At 42.7% G+C, this 9,882-nt stretch overlaps 1 long non-coding RNA gene across 1 annotated transcript; it reads right to left on the reverse strand.

Annotated features, from left to right (window-relative positions):
- Positions 1-3,503: 3,503 nt before the first annotated feature.
- On the reverse strand, positions 3,504-9,032 carry LOC148502561 (uncharacterized). The gene is made up of 3 exons (XR_015869998.1): positions 8,851-9,032; positions 5,954-6,058; positions 3,504-4,205 (listed from the first exon to the last, which is right to left on the reverse strand). It is a non-coding gene; the product is annotated as an uncharacterized LOC148502561 (long non-coding RNA).
- Between the last annotated feature and the right edge of the window lie 850 nt (positions 9,033-9,882).

Consider the following 9,882-nt stretch of genomic DNA (forward strand, 5'->3'; position numbering starts at 1 on the left):
GCCAGGGAAGAGATAGGGGAGGCCAGGAGATGCCGGGGATAAAAGAAGAGGAAGATACAAGTGAGAATGATAATAAACAGGAGAAGTGACAGGCACAAATAGCACCCCCTGCCCTGCAGTGCCCTGTGCCATGGCACTGGTCACACTACCCTAGTTACAGCCCTGGTATTGTTACCTAATCTCCCCTCTCTCTTATATAGTGTATTACAAGCTTGTGAATATTTCCCCGCAGTCCACATGTAATCTATTGATTAAATCCTCTCTCATACAAACATGCTCAGTATCCAGCATAGTAACTATTATAGCCACCATAGAGGCATGCCACTTGTCCCAATGTTTATATTTGGTAGTGCAATAAGAAGAGGCTCTCGCAAGTGTTGGGTGCATTGCCAAGGCACTTTCTTATACCAACTGCTTCCCCAAAACAAGGGGCACTAATGATATAGATCATCTTATTGTGGGACATTCAATTGCTTTCCTGGTATGGGTCTCAGGGCCCGATTCAGACCCGCTCGCTAGGCTGCGTTCGCACGCTGCTGGTCGATTTTCGCTATCTGCGCATGCATATGCATCGCAGTTAGCGTGCGCGAGCCAGTCATTGCGATTGGGAGGCGATCGCTCAGAATACACAGACGGCCCGCTAGTATGAGTGACAGAATGTGCCGTTTGTGGGTGGTGACGGGGAAGGTCCTTGAAAACGGGGGAGTGGTGGTGCGATCGCAGGCGTGTCTGACCATCAAAACGCCGGTTCTAAGGCGTGCATAATTAAAAGGCAGCGTCATTGTACACGTCACCTGGCTGTTTTATACACTGAAGTACTTGCAGTGCATGCGGTAGGGTTGGGTCAACGACAAGCACTGCGTATGTAGCCGATGGTTCTCGATGTTACCGATTGTTACATACACTTCCTGGAGATGACGTGTGCTGCGAAGGGAAAGGGGGCGGCATTAGACTGGCTTGCGATCGCACTGCCGCAGCATGCTAAGATATAGTGGGCGTCCTGAAGCCAGGCCGTGCGATCGCGGGATGTGCATACCCAGCCCTGATGGCAGCTTAGTGACCGGGTCTGAATCGGGCCCTCAGCTTCTTATAGGCTGTCCTTATGCATTCATAGAATAATAGCTTTTATTCAGATATATTTTATACGTTCAGAGAAATCGTACTTTCATTGTTGTTCCTTTTATTTTACATTTTAGTGTGTGCAATACGTCTAATACAGTAATTGATGCATTTATTTTATATTTACGAGTACTGACCCTTCTTCTTCATCATCATCACAATTGGACTGAGTTGCAGTGCTCTTGTTTTCTATTTCTGATAATCATCCTTAGGATTTACAATTCCTTTTGCAGCTGCTGAAGCGGTTAGTTCTGTATACACTTTAGCGCTATTTTATTCTGATTGACTAGTCCACATGCTTCTTAAATGCCCCTCAGACCTCCCAAGTGCTTCAATTATGCCATCAGAATCCCCCTACCTACCCCTTATATGCCATCAGAATCCTTCATGTGCCCATTATATATGAAATCAGAATTCTCCACATGCCATTTACCTGCCATCAGAACCCTCCATGTACTTATCATACTATGGTGTTACTGATGTCCATCATTGGATTAACATTCCTCCTTTAGTGGCTGGTCATTCATTGATGGTTGGCCACACCCCCTTTAGTGGCTGGTCATTCATTGATGGTTGGCCACACCCCCTTTGGTGGCTGGTCATTCATTGATGGTTGGCCACACCCCCTTTGGTGGCTGGTCACACTTCATAGCGGGCCCTATAATTTGTTTCCCCTGGTGGGTACTTCATGTCCCAGTCTGACAGTGGGCTGCAGAGATATTGCCAGTTGCAGTTTGGAGAGTATGAGTTATGCTGGTTGTTGTAGTACGCCAGGTGCAGTATACATTGGGAGCATTTGTAGCATAGAGTAGTGCCAGCAGGGTGCTTGCTAATAATAGTAATAATTAAATTAATAATAATAAATGTACTATAATGGGTCACTTGCATATTGTGGTAGGCAGATATATTTAATGTTTGTGTATTACATTGTCTTAGATTATTGCATACAAACAGGCCTTACTGGATTGATACTCAGGGTTCCCCCATATAGGTTTATATCTAGTGAGTGTGTCATCTCTATTAAACATTCTGTTACCTGGATCCACGACTTACAGGTGTCATTTAGAAGGACAGTCTGTAATAGCTGTTTAGGGTTAAGTCAGAGCCAGGTATAATTTAGGAAACACAAACCTTATTGCAAAATATATATTTTATTATACATTACAAAAGTGCATTTGGATTAATATTTCACTACAACCACATATATATCACATGGAAACACCTTATAACCTGAGTATTTACACTAGAAAATAAAGACCTTACTCCCCAGGATAGAAGCAGCCGGCTGGGATATACAACACAATCTACAAATGATACAAGTATAAGACACACTAATAATGCACAAACAGAAACAGATGACTATTATTAGACCCGCCCCACAACCACATTATATACCAACTTTATTTCCTTTGCCCATTCATGGCATAAATTCACCAAATACTCAGTAACTGACATGTGAGGCCAATTAAAGTTAACCCTATCACCTATACACAGCAGAGGCGGCCATTTTATGGGCTGAACTCAATATTCATGAGAATGCAGTCTTGGTTTAATAACAAATAATGGTATTACAGGTTGAGTCTCCAATACCCAAATATTCCAAAATACGGAAGTTTTTTTGCTTGACTGAGATAATGAAACCTTTGATTTTTGATAGTTCAATGTACACAAACTTTGTCTTAGGCACAAATTATTAAAAATATTGTATAAAATTACCTTCAGACTTTGTGTATAAGGTGTATATGAAACATAACTGAAATTTATGTATGTACACAAACTTTGCTTGAGCTACAAAATTATTTTAAATATTGTATAAAATGACCTGCAGGCTGTGTATAAGGTGTATATAACACATAAATGCATTGTGTGTGTATATTTGGGTCCCATTCCCAAGATATTTCATTATGGTATGCAATTATTCCAAAATACGGAATATTCCGTTATTCAAAATATCTATCCCCTTTCAGTAGCAGTTTGTCTAACTTACCGGCAACCACACCTGCACCCACAGAGATTTGTTCCCCTTGTTTAGTATCCTTATAAATACTTACTCAGGACAGCTCTGCTGTATGTTACCTGTAGCCACTTACTTGTCATTTGTTGTCTTTTTTTGGAGGTTTTACTTCTGTACTGTACTGTTATGGTTTTGGTACCTACATTTCCTAACTGCAACTACAGTATACCTTACTATCTATATATACAAATATATTATTGGCAAAGGCTGTTCTATAATGATTTCTCCTTACAGTGAGTGTAATAAGAGACGAGTTTCCTGATAAAAGGCCCCATACAGTATGTCACATATATTCCCTGATCTCCCTGATATACAGTATCTCTGCCATCTTGTCTGAAGAGACTGGTTCATCAGAAGATAAAATGGCTGCCTGACATCTTCATTGCAGCTGCAGTGTTAATGTGATACAATATTGTGGCGTTTTTTTGTTATAATAAAACAAACAACTGAACGGAAATAAATAATAATTTCTCTCCGGTTCCCAGGACTTATAGGGGTCTGATCTGGAGGCCTTCCTGTCTGATGACCTGTATGAATGTGGCGGTAAATTTCTAGTCCTTCTTGGATGTTGGTGCTTTTAGCATCACAGCTCATATTTTTAATGCTGTTTTGGTCCATGTTGTTTTTTTCCAGTAATGTGGTCACATGAGCGAGAAATAAAAAAGGAGACAGAGATATAAGTGACCAGATGTAGAAGTCGCTTTATTGATGTTATTGCCTTCGAAAGTTGTTGTTACAGGGGCCCCAGGTGTTATAAGGGACCCCAGGTGTTATAGGAGGCCCCAGGTGTTATAAGGGGCCCCAGGTGTTATAGGGGGCCCCAGGTGTTATAGGAGGCCCCAGGTGTTATAGGAGGATCCAGGTGTTATAGGAGGCCCCAGGAGTTATAAGGGGCCCCAGGAGTTATAAGGGGCCCCAGGTGTTGCAGGAGGATACAGATGTTATAGGAGGGTCCAGGTGTTTCTATGCTCTTCATTCAAATCCAAAACCTTCCGTCTCCCGTAGAGCAAAAAGCAGCTTTGCCTTCATCTGCTCACAGGTCTTATATGGAGGTAGGTACAGGCGATTATAGCTGCAGGGATAACATGTTACAGAGGTTGGGATTAATCACCAGCATCATATACACAGGTATGGTTGGTCACACGTTGGGGCCTATTCAGATTTGCACTCCAGACGGCCACAATTACACTGACACTATGTGCATGGTACTAATACTGTACATATATGTGCCCATCTGCCGTGTTATACACATCTATGTGATCGCACCGCCCTTATCTGTATACCCTATTCCAACAGTCACCACCATTATCCGGGCACATTTTCACCAACCCTATACCTGGTGCAAGAGATCTGGGAGAGAACAGATGGATCTCTGTGTACAGACATTCTGCATAGCCTATAAATCTGCCTACACACCCTCACTAAGCTTAGTCTATGTGCAAATGTCCCATTGTCACCCAGTTATGTCCATTCAGCCGCTAACAGAGATGTGACTGAGATGTGCATGACTGGGAATATCCCATAGCAATGATTTGCTCCATGTGTGTAAGTCAATAAGTAATTACATAGTATAAGTGCTGAGTAATAGGCACTTACCGCGCTGGGTAATAGGCACTTACCATGTGTGAAGGTAAATAAGTAATTACATAGTATAAGCGCTGGGTAATAGGCACTTACCATGTGTGTAGGTAAATAAGTAATTACATATTATAATAAGCGCTGGGTAATAGGCACTTACTATATGTAATTACTTATTTACCTACACACATGGTAAGTGCCTATTACCCAGCACTTATACTATGTGTAGGTAAATAAGTAATTACATATTATAATAAGTGCTGGGTAATAGGCACTTACCATGTGTGTAGGTAAATAAGTAATTACATAGTATAAGTGCTGGGTAATAGGCACTTACTATATGTGTAGGTAAATAAGTAATTACATATTATAATAAGTGCTGGGTAATAGGCACTTACCATGTGTGTAGGTAAATAAGTAATTACATAGTATAAGCGCTGGGTAATAGGCACTTACCATGTGTGTAGGTAAATAAGTAATTACATATTATAATAAGCGCTGGGTAATAGGCACTTACCATGTGTGTAGGTAAATAAGTAATTACATAGTATAATAAGTGCTGGGTAATAGGCACTTACTATATGTGTAGGTAAATAAGTAATTACATATTATATAAGCGCTGGGTAATAGGCACTTACCATGTGTGTAGGTAAATAAGTAATTACATAGTATTAGCGCTGGGTAATAGGCACTTACCATGTGTGTAGGTAAATAAGTAATTACATAGTATAATAAGTGCTGGGTAATAGGCACTTACTATATGTGTAGGTAAATAAGTAATTACATATTATATAAGCGCTGGGTAATAGGCACTTACCATGTGTGTATGTAAATAAGTAATTACATAGTATTAGCGCTGGGTAAGACTTCTATACCACCTGTCTCCCGCAGTACATGTCACTGTGTCACAGTGATGCAGGATAAATACTGGTATATATACATACAGTATAGAGCTGGGACAGACACACAGCCATCTACATATAACCACGTGTAAGATTACATGGGCTGCATGCTTACAGAAACATTAGTGTTACATGAAAACTAAGTATCGTCTGTCACAGAAGGAAAAGGGATGGACAATGGGCCTGTGCTACACAGTGATGACTGAGCCATGGAATAAGAGACACATGTATTATAGGCCACGGCATACAGATCACACAGTGATATAATAAATGCAGTTATCTGATATGCCCAGAAACATAATATCATTATTACATATGACCTATCAGTAGGGTCAATTACCTGCCAGAACCAGATGACCTGTTTGCTGTTCCGTGTGTAGTGCTGATAGACCGTGTTCCTCTGCCAGTCCAACACGTCTATGTCTTGTACACCGTACAGCATCACCTGCAATACCAAATGCCAGTCTCTTACCCTGTACTCCGAGGGCACATCTGTAACTATCACCAGCCAAAGCCTATTTGCCCACTGATGATAAACACCCTGTAGACTCCAAGTGTGTTCCATGTCCTGAGTGCAAGTACAGATGTGTACTTACTCATCTAGCCTCAAGACGCCTTTGCAGCGTGATATGCCTGGGGTGAGTTGCCAGGTTCCGTACAACTCTGCTAGCGTCTGGCGTATTTTATTCTGAAAATGCATCTAAGTCGCAATGCGATGTGACTAGGACGTATCAGGAGACTGTGCTGCTTATTCTGATATATGGCACTTGTATATCTGTGTGTGACTGAGTCTGTAAATGGAACTTGACATGGAAAAAAGCTGCGACCAATGTATCGTAGAACTTTGCATGCTATGTGAGAGACCCAGATGCACACAGATATATAAGTGTCACACATCATATTCATCAGCACAATCTCCTGGTGTGTCCTAGTAGCTAGATATTATACCTCACAGCTCTAACTTCTCCTATACGGAGTCACATTCCCTGAGACTGAGCCGCCCATTACTGCCAGCCTTCTGGTTCGGTTGTCTGGGTTACTTCCACCTTTTTTCCCCTTTTTGTGTGATGCCCTGGGGATGGTCCTTGGCTGGAATTTTTTGAGGTGCCTTGCTTCTCGGATGTGAACCCCTTAATGTTAGGGAAGCTGGTATAGAGGAGCCTTGACGTCGGCCCAGCGCTTATTCATATATTTGCAAATGTATGTAACCAATACCTCTGAATTTCTATTATTATGTAGGATTCAAGTATTTTTGATTTAGCTGCAGTGTGCTGGAGGGCAAATTCCTTTTTTCTGTAGTTCAGTGTAAACCCCGCCCTTCACAAGCACCTGTAGTATATCATTAAGCTGATTGAACAACTACCATATGTTTTGCTTGCAGTTTGGAGGCATGAAGGGAGTCAGCATTAGGAGGAGGTGCTGATCCTTATAGTGCCATGTGGAGGTTTTTGGGGTACCTCCAAGGGAAGTTAGCTCTCAGCTCATATATGTACTGTTATCATGCAGTACACCAATTTGTAATTATATGACCCAGAGTGGGTGCTACCATTATGTAGCAATAATTATTTTGGGGTGAGCGTTTGAGAGTGGGGCCCCCGGGTTTGTTCTGGCTGGATCTTTATGATGGCATCACCACTTAATTCACATAGAATATTTTTTCACTTCTCTAATCGTCTGTACATTATTTATGTCATTTTAATTCTCTCTCATTTCATTAACACTTATTGATTTATCTTTACACATCTATCCTTTATACTTCACTATCACCTTTTTTCCCCTTTTTGTGTGATGCCCTGGGGATGGTCCTTGGCTGGAATTTTTTGGGGTGCCTTGCTTCTCGGATGTGAACCCCTTAATGTTAGGGAAGCTGGTATAGAGGAGCCTTGACGTCGGCCCAGCGCTTATTCATATATTTGCAAATGTATGTAACCAATACCTCTGAATTTCTATTATTATGTAGGATTCAAGTATTTTTGATTTAGCTGCAGTGTGCTGGAGGGCAAATTCCTTTTTTCTGTAGTTCAGTGTAAACCCCGCCCTTCACAAGCACCTGTAGTATATCATTAAGCTGATTGAGCAACTACCATATTTTTTGCTTACTTCCAAAGGTGTAATCAGAATGACAGCGCCCCCTACTGGCACTTTGCCAACTGGGGGCTGTAATCTCTTTGCAGGTTCTCAAGGCTACACTGTCTGAGGGATAGAAAACTACAGTAGTGATGAGCGATTCAATCTAAAGATAAGGACACCAGAAAAAGATTTTATTGTTAAGTAGGGGGAGGGGGCAAAGTTTAGGTAAATATCTCTCATGGTGGGTACACACTATACAGATATATCTGCATATGATGGTCGTTCGTACACACTGAACAACCATCATCTGTGTCTGCCCGCAGGTCCCAGTGGCCAGGGGCGGGTCCAGGTGAGCAGGAGGGGGGGCCTGTCCCGCCCCCCTCCCGGCGGCTGCCTCTCTGTGTGCACGGGCGGTCTGCAGACCTATCTGTCCATTGGCTGGGCAGCACAGCCAATGCGATATGTCGGTGAACGACAACGTTCACAGACATATCGTGGGTACACACTGGCTGACAGCCAGCAGATATATTGGCCGAACAATTGATCGGCCAATGTATCCGTCAGTGTGTACCCAGCTTAACTGCAGACTTTCTTACATAAACATCTGCTGGATTCTACCTTAGACCTGATGGGGTTTTATATATATCATATCATCCTATCCTATAAGCTGCAGTAACCAGACAGCAGAGTCTCTGATCATCATACATATCATTCCATGTCCATTGGTCAGTAACATTACTGTGACATTATATTTCCCATCCCTGCACACATACTATCACACAGATAATAACCAGTCACTCTGTGTCACATACACGGCTCTATCATTCCGTGTCCATTGGTCAGTAACATTACTCTGACATTATATTTCCCATCCCTGCACACATACTATCACACAGATAATATCCTCACAGCCCCTGTAGCATAATGTATGATGTACTGAGCGCTCCCATAGACTCCCATGTGCCGAGCACCACCACCCGCTTACATTATGTGTAGGACTATCAGCAGTACAGCACAGCTATCAGGCCTTACCGCAATGAGCCTGTGACTATAAGACCATTCTGTACAAGCCCCTAATGTTACATGATTAGCAGGACACCAGCTCTCACACCGGTCCTGTAACTACAGAGGAGAAGTATCAGAGAGTTACATGATAATAGGACTTACACAGTGACCGCTTCCTCCCATGTAGGGTTAGTAGAGCTTTTAGCACTAGCCGTCCTCCTGATGGTAATTCCCCCCACAGCCAGCTCAGCCTACACGGCAGCTCCAAACCAACGCTTCTTTTTGGTGAATTTGGCCGAAGACACTGAAAAAGAAGAAAAAGGAAAAACTAAACCTGTGTCCTGTCAGTGTGTAACACTTGTACCTTGTCCTCAGCCACCCTCCCCTAAAGAGTATAGCAGCTCTACAAGCTTGACATATTTGATGATATATTGATGTTATTTTATGGGGGAGTGGCTTTGGGGGCGTCAAGAGACACTCTGAGCCTGGGTAAAGGGGGTATGGCCTAATTGTGGGAGTCGTGGTCACGCCCCCTTAGGCTTAAGGGGGGTTGCAGCTCTGCGCACTGGGGAGAGGGGGGCACTGTCAGTGTGATCGCTTCCCCCTTCAGGCATAGGCACCTGCTGCGGGCCAGATAATTAGTACCCGCTCCCCCTCTCTGCGCTTTTGGGGGTCTGTATAATATATTTGCAGAGGCCTCAGGAGAGGTCACCCTGTCATTCTGCTAGTTAGGGACAAGATGCATCACTATTCCAAATACTAAAGCCCAAAGCTTGTTGAGTTATCACAAATGATGACATCACACCGGTCACTGACAAACTCCAGCATAAAATAAGAAATATTATAATATGTTCTCAACTCGCTGCTCAAGTGGATGAGCTGACTCAACAGAGCTTCTCTGCAGCCATATAAGTCATGTTTTTGTGGGTGATGACTTTACTGATAAGAGCTCTGACATTCAGGAAAGCTTCCCCCATCCTAGACTTCCCTGTTATCAGGTGGCTGTCATTTCTCCAACACCTGTTTTTCCATCATGTATAAATCTATAGAGAAAGGCGCCCTCTAGTGTAGTGATTAGAATACACATCCAGTGCTGATGTGAGTAATGTGGGTGCCTGCCCTCTTGGTCCTCTATTTTACATAATGTTCCAAGTCTGCAATATCCCACCATCACATTAGCACTGGATGTGTACT

This window comes from Taudactylus pleione, unplaced genomic scaffold (genome assembly GCF_031769625.1).
Source record: "Taudactylus pleione unplaced genomic scaffold, aTauple2 ptg000490l, whole genome shotgun sequence".
Classification (NCBI taxonomy): domain Eukaryota; kingdom Metazoa; phylum Chordata; class Amphibia; order Anura; family Myobatrachidae; genus Taudactylus; species Taudactylus pleione.